Below are 21958 nucleotides of genomic sequence, written 5' to 3' on the forward strand. Positions count from 1 at the left end.
GATACATTCTCGCACAGTCTCGAAGAAGGTGAACTCCACTTCCGTCGAAGTAATCTCCGTCAAGAATCGCGACTTTCCGTCTTTTTTTTGCGGCCGAACGGAAAGTAGCGTCGGGTGGGAGACAGTATAAAACGAAGGCTGGGTGGCAGAGATTTCTAAGGAGCAATGCTAAACGCAAATTGGCGCAAATTGGCGCAGAACGTAAACCTGCACAAGACGCTAAGCCACTGGCAAGCAATTGCGAAGACCTCGGGTGCGTCGAGTCAGCTAGGATCCTGCTAGAGAGACATGAGAAAGGAGAGAGAAGCCGAGAAGAGAGACTAAAGAGAGAGACGGGAGGCCTTGGGTGGTTGGGGGTGGAGAGTAGGAAACTGGCGGATAGGAGGCGAGAGAAGCCGGGATTCGACAAAAGGGAAGAGGGCAAGAACGTAGACGCGGCACGGGAAGGAAGAGGAGAGGGGAAGATCGTTAGGCATGTTACGTCTTGCATCCTGCCAGGACGATGGAACAGCCGGCAGACTCTATCGTGTACCGTTGCACGTACACCCTGTGCCCCCTTCTGTTCCTTCGGTGTATGTACGCGCGAGGACGTACGGTTGGGGTGGTTTTGGCAAGCCCGTCCCACGAGCCGTCTTTCGAAAACCACCCCCTCGTGGGTAGCGAGGGCGACGAACTGACATTATGCTCGCGCAAGATGGCTCGTGGGCTCTCCACCGTCCGTGGAATGGCGTTGCTTCCGTCCTTTGGTGATCCTCCTTGGACTGGTTGGATTCTTCAACCCCCAACGCTGATTCTTCAACGTTCCACAGGTACGAAGGAATTTAGGAAAGAATAATTATCGCCAAATTTATCGCGTTATTGTTTCTCGAATCTAAGGAAGGTGGAAATAGTTTCAGAGAACCCTAGGAGTCACTTCGAAGTCGATGTACTCTAAGTGTTCTAATCTTAGGTGTTTGTTATTTAAAAAAAAAAAAAAAATAAATTTGGTAACTCTTAACGAAAAACCCTATACGTACAATATATTCTTGAAATCTAAGGGGGAAGGAGCAAACTAATTTGTAAATCAAATGAACACTAAACCTAGTCACTTTTTCCAATTGGATGAAACAATATTTCTTGTCATACTAAGTTCAATAATACATACTACAATTGTATATAATGTATATATTGTATACAAGAGCTGCACACAAAAGTTTGAAAACTGAATTGAAGTTGACGGGTAGAAGTTATGCAGGACACAGTTTCTCTGTAGTTTCTAGCATAGTGGTATAGAGGTGAAGGGAGGGGGATGATTTTTACCATTTCTTAATCGCACTCTCAAGGATGACCCGGAGATGTCACTGAAATTTAGAGTTACCGAAGGGGTGAAGGTTATGTAATCATAAGCTCGCGAGTCTTCTTTTGATTTTGAGTTCAAAGGTAGGAACGATGAGGGGGGATGATTTTCACTATTTTCTAATCGCACTCTCAAGGATGACCCGGAGAATAAATCATAATTATAACATCCCGGTAGTCAAATTGCACCCTGAACCTTCCCAATAAATAGCCCAGACCGCGAAAGTCAGCAGAAATCGATTCCTGCACGGGTCGATCCCTCTCCTAGGCTCCTAAGACGGGCCAACTTCGAAACTGCTTCGCTGGGTAGTTCTTATTGACTGGCTGGAGGGAACGGGACACCTCGGAAGCTCGCTGGGGGTTGCTTAGGCAACTTCAAATTAATTTCAAACATAGGGAGAAACAATACTTAATGCCGGGGCGGCGGGAGGAGGGGGGGCGGGACGTCTCCAGCAGCGGGGGCATCCCATAATAATTACTTTCCAATGAAAACTGAAATTGTCGGTGGGATCGGGTTCGCGAGCCACCCCATCATTTGGGGGCGGATACTTCGCGGGGAACGTCGGCTGAAGATGCCAAGACCGACAGTCGAGACTGTCGGATGCGACTCGAGGATGAACAATTTTGATCATTCGAGGGGGTGGGGCACGTTACAATCGGGAAGGACGACTGGGAAAATTTAATTGTGTTATTCATTGAACGTCGACTTCGTTCTGTCTAGAAGTTTAGCAAATTATCAACCGTAAGTGGTGGCGGAGGTTTCGTGTTTCGGGTACCTATGAATTCAGTTCTTCTTCTGGAAGCTTCGGGTTTCACTTCTACACCTTACTGGTATCATTATTCAACATAAAATTGAAACAAGCGTCTACAATATTTTGTATACAGTCATAAGTCTTCGTAAATAGAAGTTTCGTTTTTAATATGCGCGTGAATAAGCTTTACGCATGTATACATATATATTTATAATACAACATTTATTTGAAAACAACACACCCATCATTTAATTCAAACAAAGTTCTTCAATACATATAAAGGGTACCAATGCATACAGGACTGTACATTTATATATTATATATATATATATCCGTATAACAATAATAATAAATATCAAACTATTATGTACAGTCAGTGTAAGAAGTATTCGTACAGCAATCCATTTAAAATAAATGGTTCCTGTACGAATATTTATTACACTGACTGTATATACTTCATGAAACGTAACTAACAAATGAGAGTATAAATTTCGTGCTTCTATTACTCTTTCTTCCAAATTCCATTTCCTACCATTCAGTGCGCAAACCGTATAAGAACACGTACTTTGAAAATTTTACCAAGAAAATTACAGCTATTCGACTTTAACATGCTCACCCTCCTCTTCAAACATCCCTTAAAAAATTTCCACAGAAATCTCGATCTCCTTCCCTCAAAGTAGACCTGAACCATCCGTCCACCTTTTCCTCGGCGAATTAAAACCCTCCATTCCTTAATAAAATCCACTTAACGTCCAGAGTATCACCCTCCCCGAATCACCATCCACGAAGAAGGTCGCGCGACAAAATGCGGAAACGTTGTCATCGGTTTCGAGGAAGGAACGCGTCAGAGCGAACGCTGGCGGAACAGAAGCGGAGCGATGTTAATGGAATTCGATCCGCGGTGGGAGACGGTTTCGGAGACGTCTTCCAAGACAAGGGGGTGCAGAAGGAGCAAGAGGAGGAGGATGGGAGGGGTGGATGGAAGCGTAGAGAAACGCGAAACGCCTCGCAGGAGCTGGTCGTGTAATTACGAGAAGACTCAAAGATGCTGCCGCTGCAGTCTACTACTTTGCCCGCGTTTGGGAACCCGCAGGCGTTTCGGCCCCGAGGACAACCAGCCCCAGAGTTTCAGCGAGACATGCACGCTTAACCGTTCCCTCGTTTTATTCGACGATACGGGGACGTATTCGTAAAACGGAAGAACCAACGGGAAACTACCACGGTTGTGGCCCCGAGATTAAATTCGAGCTGTTCCAAGCCGGTGTCTATGAAGATGGGAGCTTACGAATCGCAGGGGGTTGATTTAAGAGAGAGTTATGGGAGACGGGGAGGAGTTAATTGCGTGGTAGTAGACGTGGACGCGATTTTGGGGGATGATTTTTATTGTTTTCTGATGGCATTGTTTAGGTTGATTGGCAGGTATGGATATTTGGAGATGTTGGGGTGAAACTTTGGTGGTCGTGGAACCACGAGTCGTCAGGTTCTGAATTTAAATTTATGGGCAGGAGTTATACAGGAGACAGTTCTTCCACAGTTTGTAGTACGGTACGGTAGAGATGAAGCTTTGATAGTCATTGACTTACGAATCCTCCGGTCCTGAGTCTAAGTTTGAGGGTAGAAGTTATGCAGGGTAGAAGTAACAGTGCAGTTTTTAACATAGCAAGGTGTAGATGAAGGGAGAGGGATGATTTTTACTGTTTTCCAACCATAGTCTCAAGGATGACTTGAAGGTATCACCAAAATTCAAAGGTATTGGAGTAAGAAGATTGGAACATTTGTAATTCTAGACTCACGAGTCTATGCAGTGTAATTTCTAGTACACAGGGATGAGGATTAATAAAGAGGAATGACTCGTTCTGTATACTAACTACTTGGATCTCCATTTGTAATCCTAGTCTCACGAGTCTATGCAGTGTAATTTCTAGTACACAGGGATGAAGATTAATAAAGAGGGATGATTCCTACTATTTACTACTTGGATCTCCATCGCTCGTTAATTAGGCTCACTCGAAGTATACACCATTAAAACAACTTTCTCGAGTTTTACGGATGTCGAGCATAAAAGTGTCGCCGTGCTCGCGAAAGCGGTTTAAGACAGAGGGTTGAAGGAATGCCCGGCGTGCGCCAGCGGCGTGCAAAGCAACAGAGGGGTTGGAATATTTCACGACAATGGATACTTGAACATCGTAAAACGTGAACGAAGTAAAAACGTACAAGCAGATTGTAATCGGAATTTACTGCCTGGGGATTCATTTAGCACATTCAACCCCCGCGTCGATGTAAATCTTTCCTAAAGTAACATAGTGTGATCTATCCGACTTGGTCTTCTTCCTAGACGACCTCGGCAATTGTGTTTCCATCTATCGATAGCAGATAAGGGCAAAACCCTAGGCTTCGAATAAATTTGAAGTTTGCCGATGTTTTTGTCTCGTTTCCTTCTTTGGAAAATATGCAAAAGAGGAAACGAGACAAACATATCGGCAAACTTCAGATTTATTCGAAACCTAGGGTTTTGCTCATCTCTGATCGATAGAGCCTTCAGAAATTAGATCCCTTGAATGGACATCCAGTGCGAGAAACTGTCTTCGTTCTCAGAGCTGTACACCCACCCCCCTGGTCTTTAATTCCACCTCCCAAAAAACGCTCGGTTGAATCGTAGCCTGGAGTTTGCATCCGCCATCGACTCCCAGGCGCGTAACATCCGCGCTGCGGAGTGGCCGATAAAAGAAATCTGGCGGACGTTTGACGATCGAAGACTTCAAAGAAGAGTCACAAGCAACGACCTCGTCGGGCACCGGGGCGCGCGCCCCTCCCGCGCTACGCTCGAATTCTATGCGCGCGGGAGATCCCGTAGGATCAGGATCCCTGGTCGTCTTAACCGGCAACACGCTGGATCCCCTCTCGCCAAGCCCAGAAGGTTACCATGACGACCAACACGTGACGTAACCACCTACCAGCGTGCCCGTTGAAACAAATGAAGGCACGTCCTCCTTCGTATACCTCCTGCTCGCCACCTCCTGATTCCTCTTCATCCCTCTGCCCTCCAGTATGTGCTTCCCTCCTTCCACCCGACTCGCTTCCACTCTAACCCTCTCTCGCCCCCTATCCCCGTCTCTGTCCGATACGCTTTTCATTCGCCGTGCCTGTCCCTCTCCATCCCGTGGCCCGGCTCTTTGCCTTTGCGATTCTCAGCCTCCACTTGCGGGATCACCGCGAGCAAGTGGTCCAGAGCGCCGGTACGGAGGGAAGCCTCCAAAGGAAAGGACGAGGACGCTGGCAGGCAAAATTACAAGGACCTTACCTCGGGTCCTCGGGAAACTTGGCTATGAAGTCCTCGTTGCGGGGAATATGCAGCCCGTACGCAGCGTCGGAAGTTTCTATTTTACGGGATCTGTTTCTCGAGGGTGTGCCGGATCCGTGGAATTTCGCGGCGCGACGGAGATCGAGGTTCCCGATGGCGCTCGTTCCCGGGGATGGAGAAGCGAGCGGAAACCGTAGGTGGCTCCCCACGCCATTGGTCCGCCCGGAACGACTATGCTGACATCCCTCCGAGCTCTTGTCTCGCGGACGTTTCGAAGCTTCCGGGAATGAAATTGTTGCCCGATGGGGATGACTCATTTCTCGTTTTTGGGTGGCCTCAGGGTTCGTGATGGATCTCAATTGCTAACTCTTTAACCTTTTCGGGGCTCTGCGCGAGTATACTCGTCAAATTACTTTGTTCTTGTCGTGCTCGAGACGAGTAAATCGCGTGAGGTTTTTAAATAGGAAAGAGCTCAAGACAAGTTAACTCATTAACCCTTTATACTCGAGGCCTTTTTTTCTGGTATCTAGCAGCAACTCGAGATGTTTCTTAGCATTCTATTGCTATGAATTCTAAGCTATCTAGATTTGAGAATAAGGTCACCTTTAACTCCAAAGAAATTAAACCTAAAGAAACATTAGGTATTGTAGAATTGCTGCGTGAAACCTAACGGTGACTGAGAGTCACTTCTCGAGTGCAAAGGGTTAATTACACTTGAAGGTATATTTAATATGTATAATTTAAGTGTTATGAAAAAATGTAATTACGCTCTCTTTTCAGCAAAGACGTCATAAGATATGAAATTTCCGTAGGTTCTTTTTATTAAACATAAACACAATCTGTAGCACGAACATACGACCTAATATTTTTGCATTTGTACACATTCTCCATAGACAATTCTCCATAAACTCATTAACAATAAGCTCATACGATTTAACTTGTCTTGAGTACGACAACAACAAAATAATTTGACGAGTCCACTCGGGCAGACCACCAAAGAGATTAATTCCTTGAAGCTAGGTGGATTAAAACCAATCTCCCCAGTTTTTTCGGGGGCTGGCTTCCCCAGGGTTCGTGATAAATATTCGTACCATTTGTGCCTATCGATAAAAATTGTCTCTGTTAAAAGACAGGTTCGATGTTTTCAAATAAAATATTCATTATAAATATAAAATTCTGTGAAATTTATTTCTGTATATATTTCCAACGAAATATTTCTTTGAAAACATTAAACCTATCGTTTAGTTTACAAAAATTTCTTCAGTGGATATAGAGGGTACGAATACTTGTGGGACTAACTATAATATACCCATTCTTACCATAAAGGGTTATTATAAGGGTTATTTCACCCCTTGTGGAATACACGTTAATTTCTACTATAGGAAGAATTTGTACTATACGTCTTCTAAAAAATGTGTCTGAGGATGTCCTGTATATATCCACCAAAAAAAATTCCCGAATTTCCTCCATGACACCTACATCTAACCCTTATCATTCGACCTCTAATTATCTTCAACATCGCGATTGAAAGTTCCTGTTACTACAACTCCCCGCGATTACGACTTCAGAAGACAACGAAGTAAATGTTTCTAAAAATTCATCGACTCGCGACGCGCTATCGATGGCTCCGCGAGTATATTCTTGGGGCTGTTTTTGAGCTTAATTTTCTGGCACAAGCGGGAGCATTACTCAATACTTTGGGCTCGAGCGTTCCCAGCGGCCACAGCTCGTTAACCGTCGCTAATTAGATTACTCGGAAGCTACTCGTCTCTCGTGCGACGCGATATATCCCCTCTACCCCTTTAACCATCCGCCCCCTCTACCCCTTTAACCACCCGCCCCCTCTACGCCCGCCGCGTGATCTAATAAAACCGGGATCTCGCGGCACACAGCGAACGGTAAAAAAAAAACAAGTTTCTCCGTATGTTTTACGAGCGCGGCACACCCCCGCGTGTATTCAATCTTTCCACCGGCTGCGTCGAAGGATTAGCCCCCGCTAAGCCCTCGAGATCCGCGCAACTTTCATCTCCTTTATACCGACACGCGAGAGGAAACCGATTCTGCCGCGAATTTAACCCAGACCTAACCCTGCGCTGCCCAATTTAAGAACCGGATAAAAACGATAGTCGCGATGTTTAGTAAAATTTTAAGGGATTCGGTTAAAACGAGGACCGACTGATCGACGGAGAAGCGATTTAATTGTAGCATAGGTTGCTTCGGAGCGAGTGTAAAATATTTTAGCTGTGGTTGATTGGTAGGTTGTGGTTGTTTATGCGAATTTATTTTTTTGCAGGCACAGGAAAGGAATCGAAGCTTAAACAAAAGTGAATCTTGTCTTCTAAAAGGCGTAGCACGAATATTAATGTTTATGGTTTATTCATTTGCCATAAATAGGTAGATATCTACGGGCCTGTGTTTAGTAGAATTTTGATTGGATGTAATTTGTTGAATATTTGATGGCCACTTTTGGGAAACTAAATTTTATATAGAGTATAAATAAATGTAGTGCAATCACCTTGTTTAGATTGAAGAGAGGGGTTCATAAATGAAACACGTATATATATGACTTGATGAATGTACACGATGGTTCATAAGTATGTGGGCACTTCCTTAATTGGTATAAGTATCTAAAAAATATATTAACCCTTTGCACTCTAGAGGTGATTCTTAGTCACCACTAGGTTTCTCGAGATCTCATTTTCGATGTCAATATAATCTTAGCATTCGTGGCAATAGAATGCTAAGAAAGCATCTCGAGTTGCTGGTAGATACCAGAAAAAAAGGCCTCGAGTGCAAAAGGTTAAATATTAATAAAGTTTCTGTATTTAGTTCGCAGTATAATACCAGATTATAGTACACATTTGACAACAATAATTTATGGTGTGCAATAATTATTCATTGAAGTTGGTAGATATATTTATGAATAGAGGTGTACTTTAATCAGAAATAGAATAATCGTGAATATACGTACTTCTCTTTGGGAGATAAAATAAGATTCACGCGATAGACGCCCACGTAGCACAGGAGTTTCCAGTTGGAAAAAGGAATGGAGGAAAGTCGGGAGTTGGAAAGACCGTGGATGTTTGCTCGAGGGCGGCTAGGGATCGAGGAGGGGCCCCAGATAGGAAAAGGGGGGCGATCGAGCGGAAGAACCGATGGACGAGTTTAATCAGCGACAACAGCCAAGACGAAAATTCCGGCTTCCCTTATCCCGACCTCGAATCATGGATTCGTGAAACGATAGAGGGTAGAATCGCGTTCTTCTCCGCGGAAGAAATCGGGAGGAATGTTTCCATCGAGGAAGACAAAGATTTTATTCGAATGATAGCCGTCAACTATGATAAAAAGACGATGTACTGATACATCAGCGATGTTTACGATTCCGCCAATATGAAATGCAATTACATATTGCGATTCAAGTTTCGACCTTCATTTAAGGATATTTTACTGTGCTGCTTTTATGTAGTTGGAAAAAATGTTTGAAGTTTGAAGAAATTGGATCGAAATTTCCAATACGAATATAAAGAAATTTCATGTTAACATTTAATCTACTAGAAATGTGGGAAAAGTCACTGTGATTTTTCTACATTAAAATATATTTGAATAAGCTTAGACGTTGACTCGTGCAGACTGTCAGAAGGTACATTTATTGGCTTCGTTGTGAATTCAATTAATAAGTTGTGCTAGGTGAAAAGTGAAATTAAAAAGCCTACGTATACACTAGGGTGTGTCATTTCAATATTTTTTTGTTTCAAATAGAGATTGTGAAACTGATAATAGATGATAGAAGACAAATTTTCGTGAAAGAAAATAATTTTTCTCTCATTTACAGACTTGCCTGAACGAAAGATAATATTTTCCGTTAGAAATACATAGGGAAATTTTTTTAAATATAATTGCAAGGTAAAACAAAGACTGACAATTGATTTTGTTTGATCATCTACTATCAGTTTTTCAATCAACACTTGTAGAAATGAATATTTCTCTAAAATGACGCTTCCTAATATCCAGTCAGTCTCATAAATATTCATATCCTTTATGTCTATTGAAGAAATTTGTTTAAATTAAATAGTAGGTTTGATGTTTCCACATGTATGTTTGTATAAACATGTTGATGTATACAGGGTGCCCATTTTAAATTCCCCAGTAGAATTTCTCGGAAACTATAGAAGTTAGTGAAAAATGTTCGAACAAAAGTTACAGTAATTATTCAAAAACATTTCCATCTTGTTGAATGCATATGTCATTTATAAGTTAAGAACACGACCTCCAAGGTCCAAGGCAAAGTCATGAGAATATTTCCCCCTAAAAAATTAAGCAACTTTCGTTCGAAACATTTTTCGCTAACTCCTACAGTTTCAGAAAAAATTCTACTGGGGAATTTAAAATGGTCCATTCTGTATATTATATATTATTATTATATATATAATATATATATATATATATATATATATATATATATATTATATTTATATATATATATATATATATATATTGGAAAAACTATTTATTCAACTCTTCTATGTCATATCTCTGGAAAATGATTCGAAAATTCCACCAGTAGAAACCTTCACCTAAATAATTATTACCAGATAAACATTGCTCCCAAGTTATTTTATGCTCACAAGCTCCCCTCTCGAAATCTGCTATTCGAACGAAACTCTGACCACTCCTGTAGATAACAAAGGGACGTGTATCCGCCCCGACGGAACCAGGAAAATCTTTTCCAATCGCGAGGACTTCCGCGTGCTCTCCCTCCGGGGCTCTGATTCGAATTTCGACCAGGACACCGCCTTGTTACGCATTCCAGGGCGAAACGGCGGCGATAGAAGTCCGCCCGGAAGGCAGGGAGTACCGAGTGATCGCGACGAAGGAGAATATATACCCCGGGAACCGTAAAAAGAAGTCGTGAGAATCGAGGCGTGTCGCGAGAGCGCGGAATTGAATCCTTCTTCGGGGGCCACGCGGCGAGGAAAGATGGCGGCCGCGGGCCAGGGAAATCAAAAGGACGTATTCCGTCAAAGAAACTGGAACACTGTATCCGTTTCTTTCGTTCGTTTACGGCGCGACTTTTCTTTTCTTACCAACCAGACGCCCGAGAACAGAATGACGATCCTGGTTTTACATAAAGACACCCCCCGCGAATCCTGAAGCGGATTCTTGCTACGGAGGAGTGTTTTCGATAGTGGGGATCTCTGTCAGAGTAGGCGAAGCTAGGTAATGCTTGGGTGGAAGCTTACTTTTCGAACAAAATAATAAGGTAGTTAAAATTGAAGCTATTAAGATTTATCTGAATCTATTACTACCGTGATGGATTAAATAGACTGATCAATTGCGTGCAAAAATATTGGTCAGACTAGGCGAAGTTAGGTAATGCTTGGTGGAAGCTTAGTTTTCCAACAAAATATCAGGGTGGTTAAAATTAAAACTAATAACTAGACTGCGGATTTTTATGCACTCATATGAAATTTGAATGTGCAAGAAACTACAAAATGCACACAGTATGCAAGAATATAAAAAATATTGAGTAAGTACTTGTGTAATGCAATAAATATATGTATATCAAAATTCAAGTATGCCTCTGAATTTTGAATATATATATATATGTATTGAATTGTTTTGCTACGAACTTTCTGGACAACCCAATATTTCATATTGTAAATAGTACGAGAGGAAATTGTATATAAGTATTGAATATAGTTACACAAAATAATTATGTATAATTATATACTGTTATTCTAAAGAATACATGAAACAATTGTATATAATTTTTATATTGTATACAAAACCTATCCACAAAAGTTTGAAAACAGTCATTTGCCAAGTCACAAATAGGTTTAGTGTTAGAATACTTTCCACGAGAATTGAACGAATTCTAGCGAACGTGCAAAATAAACCTGGCGAAGATCTAAACCCTACCCAATTATTTCGCTAATGTTGGATCTAATATCTGCACGCAGTAATCGATGTACAGGAAGCATCACCGCGATAATACCGCCGCCGTGCCGCAACGAATGCTATATTATTCCCCGACTGAAACGGTTATACTCTGACAACGTCGACGGGATTTGCATTTTCTGGGAGAAGTACCACGCGACTTCCACCCGTAACAGCAGCCACGCGGAGGCACCAGACGCTCGTCCATAAATCCCTGTTCGCATCGAGTCGACAAAGGGTTCGAGAACAGGTACGAGGGAAGCGGATCACACGGCATCCGAACCCCGTTCCCGATTCCAATTAATCGCGAAATAATTAGCAGCGCCGGGGCGCAAACGATCGAGGCCGCGATGCGCGCCGCAGCGACCCGGCAAGGGCGGAGGAAGCATCGAAGGGTTGGCGGGCGTCGCCCGTCGGCAAACGTTTGCGTCCCGGCCGACGCCGGTCGCGCCATTATCCTTTCAAATTGGTTATTTTCGGTAAATACCATTTTGAAAAGCCAATAACGCTGTTTCCCCATTGTCGACGGGCTACCCCGTGCGTTCCGACGCGACCTTCTCTCACCCCGCATCGGCGATATTTACGATTCCACCCCTGGCGCGCTCTCAGACCGACGAGGGGTGTCGGCTGGCGCTGAAACCGACAAAAGTAATCCCGAAAACGGCACAGGTGATGCCGCTTTCAGTGGGAAAAAAATAAATATCATCCGGAGGACGCCCCGCGGTACGTAAGGTAGTCGGGGAAGGGACGCCAGGTAGGAGAAGCTAACCCTCTGGAAATCGGGAGTGTCACGAGAGTCGATCCGCACGCGAGATAGATGATGCCGTTGGAGAGCGTCGGGGGATGCAGGAGGAGCAGGTCGAAGCCAATTTCTCGAGTGGAGGGTGCATCGCTGGGAAGATAAGGGATGCTCTCGACGAGTGACAACCGAAGTCGAGAAGTCAGAGTTTCGGTTCGTGAACTAGAACGAGAGTTGGTACGATTTTTGGGACCAGGGAGATTCGAAGACTATTTTAACGCATCCGCTCTGCTAGGCAAATTTAAAAATTGTAAGCGTTTTGCCTTGGGCGCTGAGATTTAATACAGAGGTCTAATCTAGGTTATTATTTTGATAAGAAAAAGCGATGTTAAATTTGGTGGTTTAGAAAGAAAATTTACGATATGCTTTTGCAATAATTCGTCACTCGAGAGACTATAAACTTGTTCCTTGAGTAATTGCGATCAATTTGAAGTACCAGATATCTTGTAGTTGGCGGTGAATGGATTAATACGAGGTCCATGAAGCATCGAATTTCACAAATTTACATTTTTTCCCAATCATTCGTGCTGACTTTTATCCATATAAAGAGACAAGCAAATTACTTTGGTAATAGATAATAAAAGTAATGGTAAAGTATGTGAATGTTCAAAAAGTCCAAAAACAAAGCAAACAATGATCGAAGATACATTAACCCTTGGAGTGACAAGGGAAACTTTTATACATACCCGAGAAATGCCAGACAATTTTAAAAGAAGATGGCACGATTGTAAACAAAAATGTATATTTCGGTCAATTTTACTTTAAGGCTCACGAAATTTTTACGCGATACTAAAATCATAGACTTCCTTTATTACTAAAACAAATAAAAATAAAACTATTTTCTGAAGTACACAAATAAATGTGCATTAGACATTGACGTTACTTCTGGAAAGAAAAATTAATTTTTTAATGATTTATATCACTTATAGTTTCGAGCAACGATATATCGCTCCTTGGCACTCGAAGTGTTAAATCTCCGTGAACCTAGTGTCAATAAAGAAGACCTAAACCTGTAAACGAACATAAAAACCTGGCCCTGGACGAATCATTGCCGAGTCAAACAGAAAAATCCAGGGGATGAAACTTGAAATAAACACAAGGAAGAGAAGCGCGAAGACGTTGGATATCGGCTGCGATCGTCTTAGGAAGCGTTCGGGAAGGCGACGTCAAAGGAGCTACTTGCAAAAATAATCATAATCCCTATCTCGGCTCGGGGCTTATGATCCCGCGACTTCCGGGCGGGAACGGTATTCCCGCAAGGCCTGTTCGCGGTCGCGAAGAAAACGCAAGGAACGGGAAAGGAGCGAGCCGCGTGAAATACTCGACGCCGACGCGGGCGTCGAAGAAAGAGAGGCGAGTGGGAAGAAAAGAGAGGGTGAGACGGAGAAAGACAGGGAGCCCAGGGGTTGCGAGAGAAAAGCGAGAAGCGAGAAGCGAGAAACGAGAGAAAGAGGGCTCAAGGTAAACCTCCCCCCCCCCCCCCGTGGGCGTCGGCCTTGAACTACATTTTTAATTGCGACTTCCTCGCGCTCCCCACCCCGCGGGCTCCTCCAGACGCTAAAAACAAAAGAGAAACAGTTTTCTGTCGACGCCGCCGCCGCCAGCGGCCCACCCCCCGGTTCCTTTCGCCCCGTTAACCCCCCTCCGGAGCCGCGTTACCAACGGGGACCAACTTCTGCCACCCCCGTTTCTCTTCCGCTTCCAGCACCCTCCCCTTCCAAGCCCCTCGCAACCTCTGCCGCCAACCTCCACCCCTTTTCTCCGTGCAACAAGTAGCGCGTTCATTTAAGACGTGTCGGCGTTCTTTTGTTCGTTTTAAAAAGGCAAAGCACCGGCAAAGTTCCGCTTTAAGAGGGAAAGAACCGTTCCGCCCCCGACGCCGACCGAGGCACCCGCGAGAGACGCCCGCGACGTCCGCCGTGTAACACGCGATATCGGATACAACACTCACGTTTACGTGCTTCCGGTTCTCTCGTCCTCGTTGTTCCATGGACCGGTTGCTGGAGGAAGGAGCGGTGCTTCGACAAGGGGATGATCCAGAATGTTGAGGGGACGCGGAGGATCAACGGAATTGGTAACTGCTTCTGTAATTTTAATAGAGGGTGGTTAGAGGGATTTAATCGTGGTTGGGTGTTGTTGTGGGTTGTCTGGAAAGTCCTTGTCAATTTTGGGTACGTGGAATATGTCGGAATGATTGTAAACAAATAACATGTGTACGTTCCTTGAAAGATAGAAGGGTTATGGAACAAAATGATACTTATACGTTTGATTTAAGAGTTCCACTAAGTTGGATGCTTGGATTCTTTTTAAAACAAATTTCATGTCACTTTTTATTGTTCGAATAATAACCTAGATTTCACGCCTGTATTGAATCTTGTAACCCTAGACAAGACGCTTTACAGTTGCGTAGCAATGAATGGATAAATATTATACATTTCATCTATTATTTCAATTAGAATGTCAGAGAACTTCAAAGACCAAAGCAGCACATCATATAAAAGTATAATTATTATACAAAACATCAATGATTCACCCACTCGAAATGACAATTGCCCACATCGAGAAAAAAATATACACGCGCCTTAGAATGTGTCTTTTCAGATCAATATTTTTCCTTTTCAAGTACTGATTAAAAAACTGGTATTAAATGATAAAATTTCAAATTGTCAAATCCTATTTTTCGGTGAGCCAAATATGTAACAAAAATAAAAAATTGTATCTTGCGCGAAAATTTTTGTTCTATAATCCACTTTCAATTATTCTATTTCCACTTGTAAGAAACATATTCCTCTAAAATGGCACGGCCTAACCTGCCAATACAAAGCAATTTCCAGAAACTTTTCGCTCCGAATCGAGTTCACCTGAACCACAATGATCCCCCGTGACAAACCAGGACAATTTAGCGCGAAACAGGATCGAGCGAATTATCCTCCCGGCGACTTTGACTCGCCTCTAACTACACCGTCCCTTCAACTCGTCCCTCGATGTACGTTGGGTTCGATCGACGCGAAGGGACGCCAGATTCGTGAAAAGAGGGAACGGGTCCGACGGGGGGTCGAGGAAGACACAGGGATTCGGGGAGAAAACGCAAATCGCCCGAAGCGAAACGGTCTCGCGCTCGCATCCACGGGATTCGAGGGACATGAATTTATAATTTCCGTCGCGGTGCGCCGACCCCTCTGTTGCCGATCGCGGTGACTCGATCGAATCGTGCCTGTCGGTCGCGTCATATAAATCAAAATCAGATGCATTGTGCGTTTTGTCGAAGATCGGCTCCGTGGGGTTCTGAGAGGGTTGGAGTGTGCGGGGGGGACGAGAAAACTCGGTCAAGCTACAACAAAACCCTCCCCGTTGGTTTATCCAGGTAGAAACTGCGATACGCGTGCGAGGGAATCGACGACAGAGCAAGAGAAACGGACTGAGACGCCGAGGCCTTACTGAAGGGATGTCGAGGGGTGGAATGATCGAAGGGAGGGGAGGGGTAGGAGATAGAGAGAGAGCAGAAGCCGAAAGTATCGGTCGGATATACATATGTATGTCGGGCTAGGGTACAATGTATTCAAATTGCGAGAAAAAGGGTTGGCCCTTCGGTACGGGTATATAGGTGATGGGTAAAAAATGCGACAGACTGGTTAACGAAGCGAGATGGTCCATTGAATGGATCTCAATGGGATGCTGGGACCGTTCTCGCATCCGTTTCCACGTGAAGTTTGTATACGACGCGCGTTCTGCCGCTAACTAGGCGGATATACCCGGTGGCAGCCATATGCCTCGGGAGAAAGGCAACCTGACCTGCCTTCCTCGCCTGTCCCGAGCCGTTTTCACTCTTTTCACGTCGAGAGCCGTTCTCTTTCAGCCGGGAGACTCGTGGACCGCGGAAACTGGTCGGGTCTTCCAAGTTTTGTCGCGAGGGGGTGGCGAATCGAGGGATGCCGAGGATGAGATGTCGCGATCGTTCGCTTCGTGGATAATCCGTCATTAAGGAGACTTTCTACTTTGTCGGGTGAAACAAATCGATTTTTACTTTTAATTTTACGAAAGTATGTACTCTTAAGTATACAGAATTTAAATTTCGTTGAAAAACTCGTAAAATTAAGGTGATGTAAGAAATATCTCGAAAACTGTTAAAGACGTAACTAAAAAATTTTAGCTGCTAATAAGATGGCTCTTTTTGGCTGGGACTAGAATCAACTTAGTAACTTCTACCAATTTTTCTTAAATAAATATCGAAGCCAAATTTTCGCGAGAGAAATGAATATAACTATCAATTGTACAACATTCAATATTTTCTTGACATTCGCGATACCAAGACGCGAAGTGGCTGTGATAATAAATGATAGAACGGTTTCAATTTGATCAAATTTCTTCCATTGATTACAACAAAAAATATACATGTATCGAATAACCTCTTCCTTTTCGAAGTCGGTTAATTAACGACTAATGAATCGACGAATATAACTAATGGCAACGACGACGTGTCTCAACATTTCGAAGCATTCGAGACACATCGAATATTCTAAAGACCTCTAACCACAAGAATTTATATAAATAAAATCTATTCCTGGACCCAGAACAAAATTGAAGCCCTTGGAGTAGCTATTTACCCAACAGTAACATTTTTCCCAATATGAACATATCAATTCCAATTTTCGTGAACTACGAAAACACCTGAAACAATTTACTGATAAATGCCTGGCTCGGGACCGCCAAACCACCGGATCCTTATTATTTTACAGTGACAAACTCACCGTCGAAGCAACGTTGCTCGACATCCCGTGATATCATGGGAATATTTCACGAGCCCTTTAAACGGTTGATTTAAGGCAGACAGGAGGACAGACGGGTCCCGGGAAGGAACGGTTCGCTTCCTGATTTCCAGGACGAAGCGTCACGTACCGCGTCTCGAAATGGAAAAGGGCACGAGTCGCAGAAGGGAGTCGCGGGTCGCACGGGCTTTCCCGCGCCAGCCTTTGCCGACGGTTGCGTTCGAAGGTAAAGGGTTACGTGAAAACTCTCCGTCTCGACGACAAAAGGGGTCTTATCTCAAATTTCTAAAGTCCCACCTTCCTGTCTCTACGCTCGACGTTTCTTCCCCTGCGCGCAACCCTTTCAATCCAGACCTAACCCTTTCCGGAGATGTATCCGTCGCTATTAGCGGCGTTTCGCATACGTCCTGATATTTTTTTTCTCACAGCAGCATCCTATCTCTCTTTGGGAGGGGGTTGCACTTTCGGCGGGGCTTGGGAACTGGGATGATGGAGAGAAATTCGAAACTGCGTGAATGTGGTGTACTTTAATCTTTGAAAGACTTATCGCCAGGGAAATGAATATTTGGTATCGGGAGATATGTTTTAGAGTGGATTTGAAGTGTAGAATTTTAGATTTTATTTGAGAAATGTTTTTGAGAGAAACGTTACTCGTGGTGGGACTCGAAATGAATACGAAACAACACTGTACTAAAATCATGTGCAGAAGACTGAAGATATTCAACCGTAGAAGGGTTGGTATATCAAAAAATATATTCTAGATTGAAATTAAAGTGTCAAATTGTAGACTCAACTTGGAAACTATTTTCGAAAGGAATGTTATTCGTAGTAGGACTCAAAATCAACAGGAAATAGCATCGTACAAAAATCCAATGCAGAAGACTCAAAATGCTCAACCTTATAAGAGTTAGTACAGCAGAAAATATATTCTAGATTGAAGTTAAAGTGTTAAATTGTAGACTCAACTTGGAAACTATTTTCAAAAGGAATATTACTCTTGGAAGGACCCAAAATCAATAGGAAATAGCATCGTACAAAAATTCAATGCAAAAGACTCAAAATACTCAACCTTGGAAAAGTTAGTACAGCAGAAAATATATTCCAGATTGAAATTAAAGTGTTAAATTATAGATTTCATTAAAAAGCTCTTTCTCAAAACTGCATTACTTCTTGCAAGATTAAAAATCAACAGGAAGCAACGCTATACAACTCTAGATAAATGCGAAACAACACCGTACAAAAATCTCAGGCAGAAAATATTCAACCTTGAAAGAGTTTGGTGCACTTACTAAAGCTCGTAGCGAGCGTCGCTTTCCGAGGCTGGCACACATCGGAACGACGAAATTCGCCGATATTAAGCCGATCACGGGGAATCGTCTACGATGCATGCGCCGCTATTCGGAAAATTCCGTCTTGCGAGGCTGCATCCGCTCAGCGGAATCACTTAGGCGCGGCCGCTTCCGCTTATGTGTGTCAGGAGGGTGCTGCGGGCTCTCAGGCTTCTTAGCTGGAAGACGAATATCAGTTATTGATGAAAACTGCGCTCCGTACCCCTCGAGAGAGTCGCGACGACGGAGATATCGAGATGAGACGCGTAGGACAGGCACTGGGAGGTGAATTACTGTTCGCCTGGCTCGTCTATAGGGACAAATCAGGCCAAATCAGATCTCGCGACGTCAAGTCGACGCGCGGAATTATGTACGCGGTTAATTTCGATGCACGTTTCCGCGTTTCGTCTCTCGATGACGTGGAATTCTCTCTGTCCTCCCTAGTCGACGTGTCTCTCGGCGAAATCCGGTCGCGACGATGTTGCGCGACTAACCGTGGTCTTATTAGCGATGCAGTCGCGTCTTGCGCGAAAGTTGCACCCCTTTGAGTGGGTTATTTATAAGAGAGAACGCTACGGGGAAGTATTTCAGTTTTCTGCGCTGAGAATTTTGCATCCAATTTCGGTCGCGATGAAAGTAGAATGAAAGCAAAGGGCGACTGCACCGATAAGGGTGGCTTCGTCTCTGTCTTATTAAGGAGGTACTCTTCTGGGTTGAAGAGAGGTATTGTTTTTTTGCTAATTTCTCTTGTTGCTTAAGGTCTTTGAAATATTTATTTGGGAGTCTTTAGGTTTGAAGTGGTGACGATTCATTAATTTTCTTTTGATACTGTTTTCTCTACTTCTCGCTATGATCATATTTGTAATATATTTTATGTGTAAAGTTTTAAGCGTTGTATGTTAATATTAAAACTAGTCAGGCTAACCATCAATTAATCTATAAGATTTGTAATGACTCGAAGGAAATCAATTTTCATTCGGGAGACAGTTGTAAATTTAACAGAATCTTATATTTACGTGTATAAACGAACGTATGCGATTTCGAAAATTTATGGCAATTACTTTGCCAGCAAAAGGATCATAAAAATGGCTACGAAAATGGAAAAAAAGAGCACCTCCTTAAAACCATTCAGAGATTGATAAAGAATTCTTATGTTTATTCAAGAGTATCTTCGAAACCCAAACGTATTGAAATTTTAATATTCGGTACTCGAGTTATTAAAAACGTGACAGTTAAATAAATACTAAAAATATTTCTGGACAGAAATCGAGAAAGAACCCTGTACGTTTATTCAAGATAAAGCAGCAGCCCCCAAAGTCGACATTGGTTTAATGAAAACGTTTCTTGCGAACCCGCCCGTCCTACTGTCTGCCTTAAATCAACCGTTTAAAGGGCTCGTGAAATATTCCCATCATATCGGATGACTGCCGGATTCAACGTCCCCAACGAGATTTTAATTATTACTGGTTAATACGAAGTTTCCTTTTCCTGCGGCATATCGCGATTCTCCGGTACCGAATGCAATAAGTCGTGTCGATTTCGAACGAGACCGTAAATGATTGACTCGGGATGAGAATCTGGTATTCTCGCAGGAGCCGATTGGCTCTTTCCAGGTAATTTTGCACCGCGAAACGGGGAACCTTCAATTTTTCATTGTACTCGCCGAACGATCGTGGTTTCTGCTTCGGTGTACAGACATTTTGTCTGTTTCGCTTTTCGAGTGACTATAGTGGCAATATTTATCATCTAATGTGGTGTTCCTTAACGCTTTACCTACCAGCAGCCTATTTAATAAACTTCAATTCCAAAACAAACAGCAGCGTTTGCTTCCTGGAATTTAGTAACTGTCTTGTTTGTTTTCTTACGGTGCTCAACTTTTGGGAACAGACCAGATGTACTCAATAACAAAATCGTAGAAATTACGATTAAATTTTTGGTTTCAGTCTAGATCGATATACACTCATTATTTGTATACTATTTATTGTATACTTGATTGTATACTCACATAGAAAAAAAATTCTTTTCTAAGGTGTAGCCTCTTATAAATAGACTTTTTCTCAATTTTAGTGGATATGCGCAATTCTAGTTCTTAGTACTTGTATTTGTAATTAATTATGTGATAAATAGAATATTTATGAATTCAAGTGTTAATATACAAGACAAAACGTGCTTTATGTATTCATATAAATAACCTCGATGAAGATTCAAAGACAAATCGCAATATTCGTTTAGGATCACCCTTTATTAAAATAAAATAGACATTGCAACACCTTTAAGACAAAATATACTTCATATACTCATACATGAATTTGTATAAAATAATACAAAAATAACGATATATGAAGAATGAAATATAATAAAAATATGGAAATAAAATAGACATTGCAACACCTTTAACACAAAATATACTTCATATACTCATACATGAATTTGTATAAAATAATACGAAAATAACGATATATGAAGAATGAAATATAATGAAAATATGAAAATAAGATAGACGTTATAACAACTAGAAGACAAAATATACTTCATATACTTATATACAAACTTGTATAAACATCCGCAGTCTAGTAATTAACACTTAGCCCAAATGAAGATACAAAGCTGAATCCCGAAATTAATTAACGATTACCCTTTATTACTCCCCAATTTAAATACGAAAATAAACTATACATTATAACATCACTTAAACAAAACCTACTCTACACACTCATCTGCGTCCCAAAATGTATAAATTTTGTATAAACATCCGCCTAACAATAAATGCTTGGCCCAAACGAAGATTCAAAAATAAATTACAAAATTCGTTAACGATCGCTGTATTACTCACCAGCCAGCAGCGTTTTCCCAGCACTAACCTCGTCAATGACTCGTGCGAAACTGAATGCACACCGTAAACAATCGCGCGAAGGTGAACGACTTCCAGGAACTTGGCAAGCCTCTCGAGGAGCGAGAAAGAAAAAAAAAAGGATCGCGCGAAATTCCGTCTCCGCGTAATAAATTCGCGAAAGGGGCGAAAGTTCGAGAAGTAAAAGTAAAAGGGTGTTCGAGGGGGATCGGCGGCGAGGGAAACGGGCGAGGGGCAGGAGAGGAAGGAAGGAAGTAAACGTTACCACGTGCTAAGAGTCGCTCGGTGAACGAGTTCGCTTAAATAACGTCGCGGCGCGCGGAATCCTGGTGAATAGCGCAAAGTAGTTAGGAAAATGTCTTACTTAAGAGAAAGTTCGTCGACCCGGAGGCGGAGGGGGTTGAGAGCGACCGGGAGTAGATCGTCGTGACGACCCTGGCCCAGAAACAAAAGCGAGAGAAGAAGCTTGTGAATAATTCAACTGCGCGGGAAATGAGGAAAGAGTTCGCTGAAAAGTTTCCTCCGAGGAATTTTACGCGCCCCGGTTTTCTTTGATCGCCGTGGCCTTGAAACTCTCGCGAAGAAACCCGACGAAGGGCGACGAGAAGGGGGGCTTAATTGAACCCCGGTGGGTCGGATTAAAGACGTTCCCTCGTTACCGCCGACGAAAGCGATTTTACGAGGGAGGAAATATCGAACGACTTTTTCGCGTCTTTGCTGGTCCCGTTCGCGTAATTACGGGGTTGGACCTTCCGAAGCGAATTAACAGAGAAACGTACTAAATGTCTGAATATTTTTTCGACGTTATTGTTGGATCCAATTTCGTGTACGATTTATTACGTGGAAAACAATTGAGAGTAAAGTAATTAATTTTACGTATTTCTCAACT

General features: G+C 42.8%; 1 long non-coding RNA gene across 1 annotated transcript in view; it reads right to left on the reverse strand.

The window, feature by feature from the left end:
- Positions 1 to 21612, reverse strand: part of LOC128893407 (uncharacterized) — a 56819-nt gene extending 35207 nt beyond the window's left edge. Inside the window, exons 1-3 of the long non-coding RNA XR_008461325.1 lie at positions 21052 to 21612; positions 18180 to 18397; positions 14076 to 14208 (exon numbers count right to left, since the gene is read on the reverse strand). This is a non-coding gene — a long non-coding RNA (uncharacterized LOC128893407). The remainder of the gene's footprint in view (positions 1 to 14075; positions 14209 to 18179; positions 18398 to 21051) is intronic.
- Between the last annotated feature and the right edge of the window lie 346 nt (positions 21613 to 21958).

Source organism: Hylaeus anthracinus, unplaced genomic scaffold (genome assembly GCF_026225885.1).
Source record: "Hylaeus anthracinus isolate JK02 unplaced genomic scaffold, UHH_iyHylAnth1.0_haploid 27447, whole genome shotgun sequence".
NCBI lineage: Eukaryota > Metazoa > Arthropoda > Insecta > Hymenoptera > Colletidae > Hylaeus > Hylaeus anthracinus.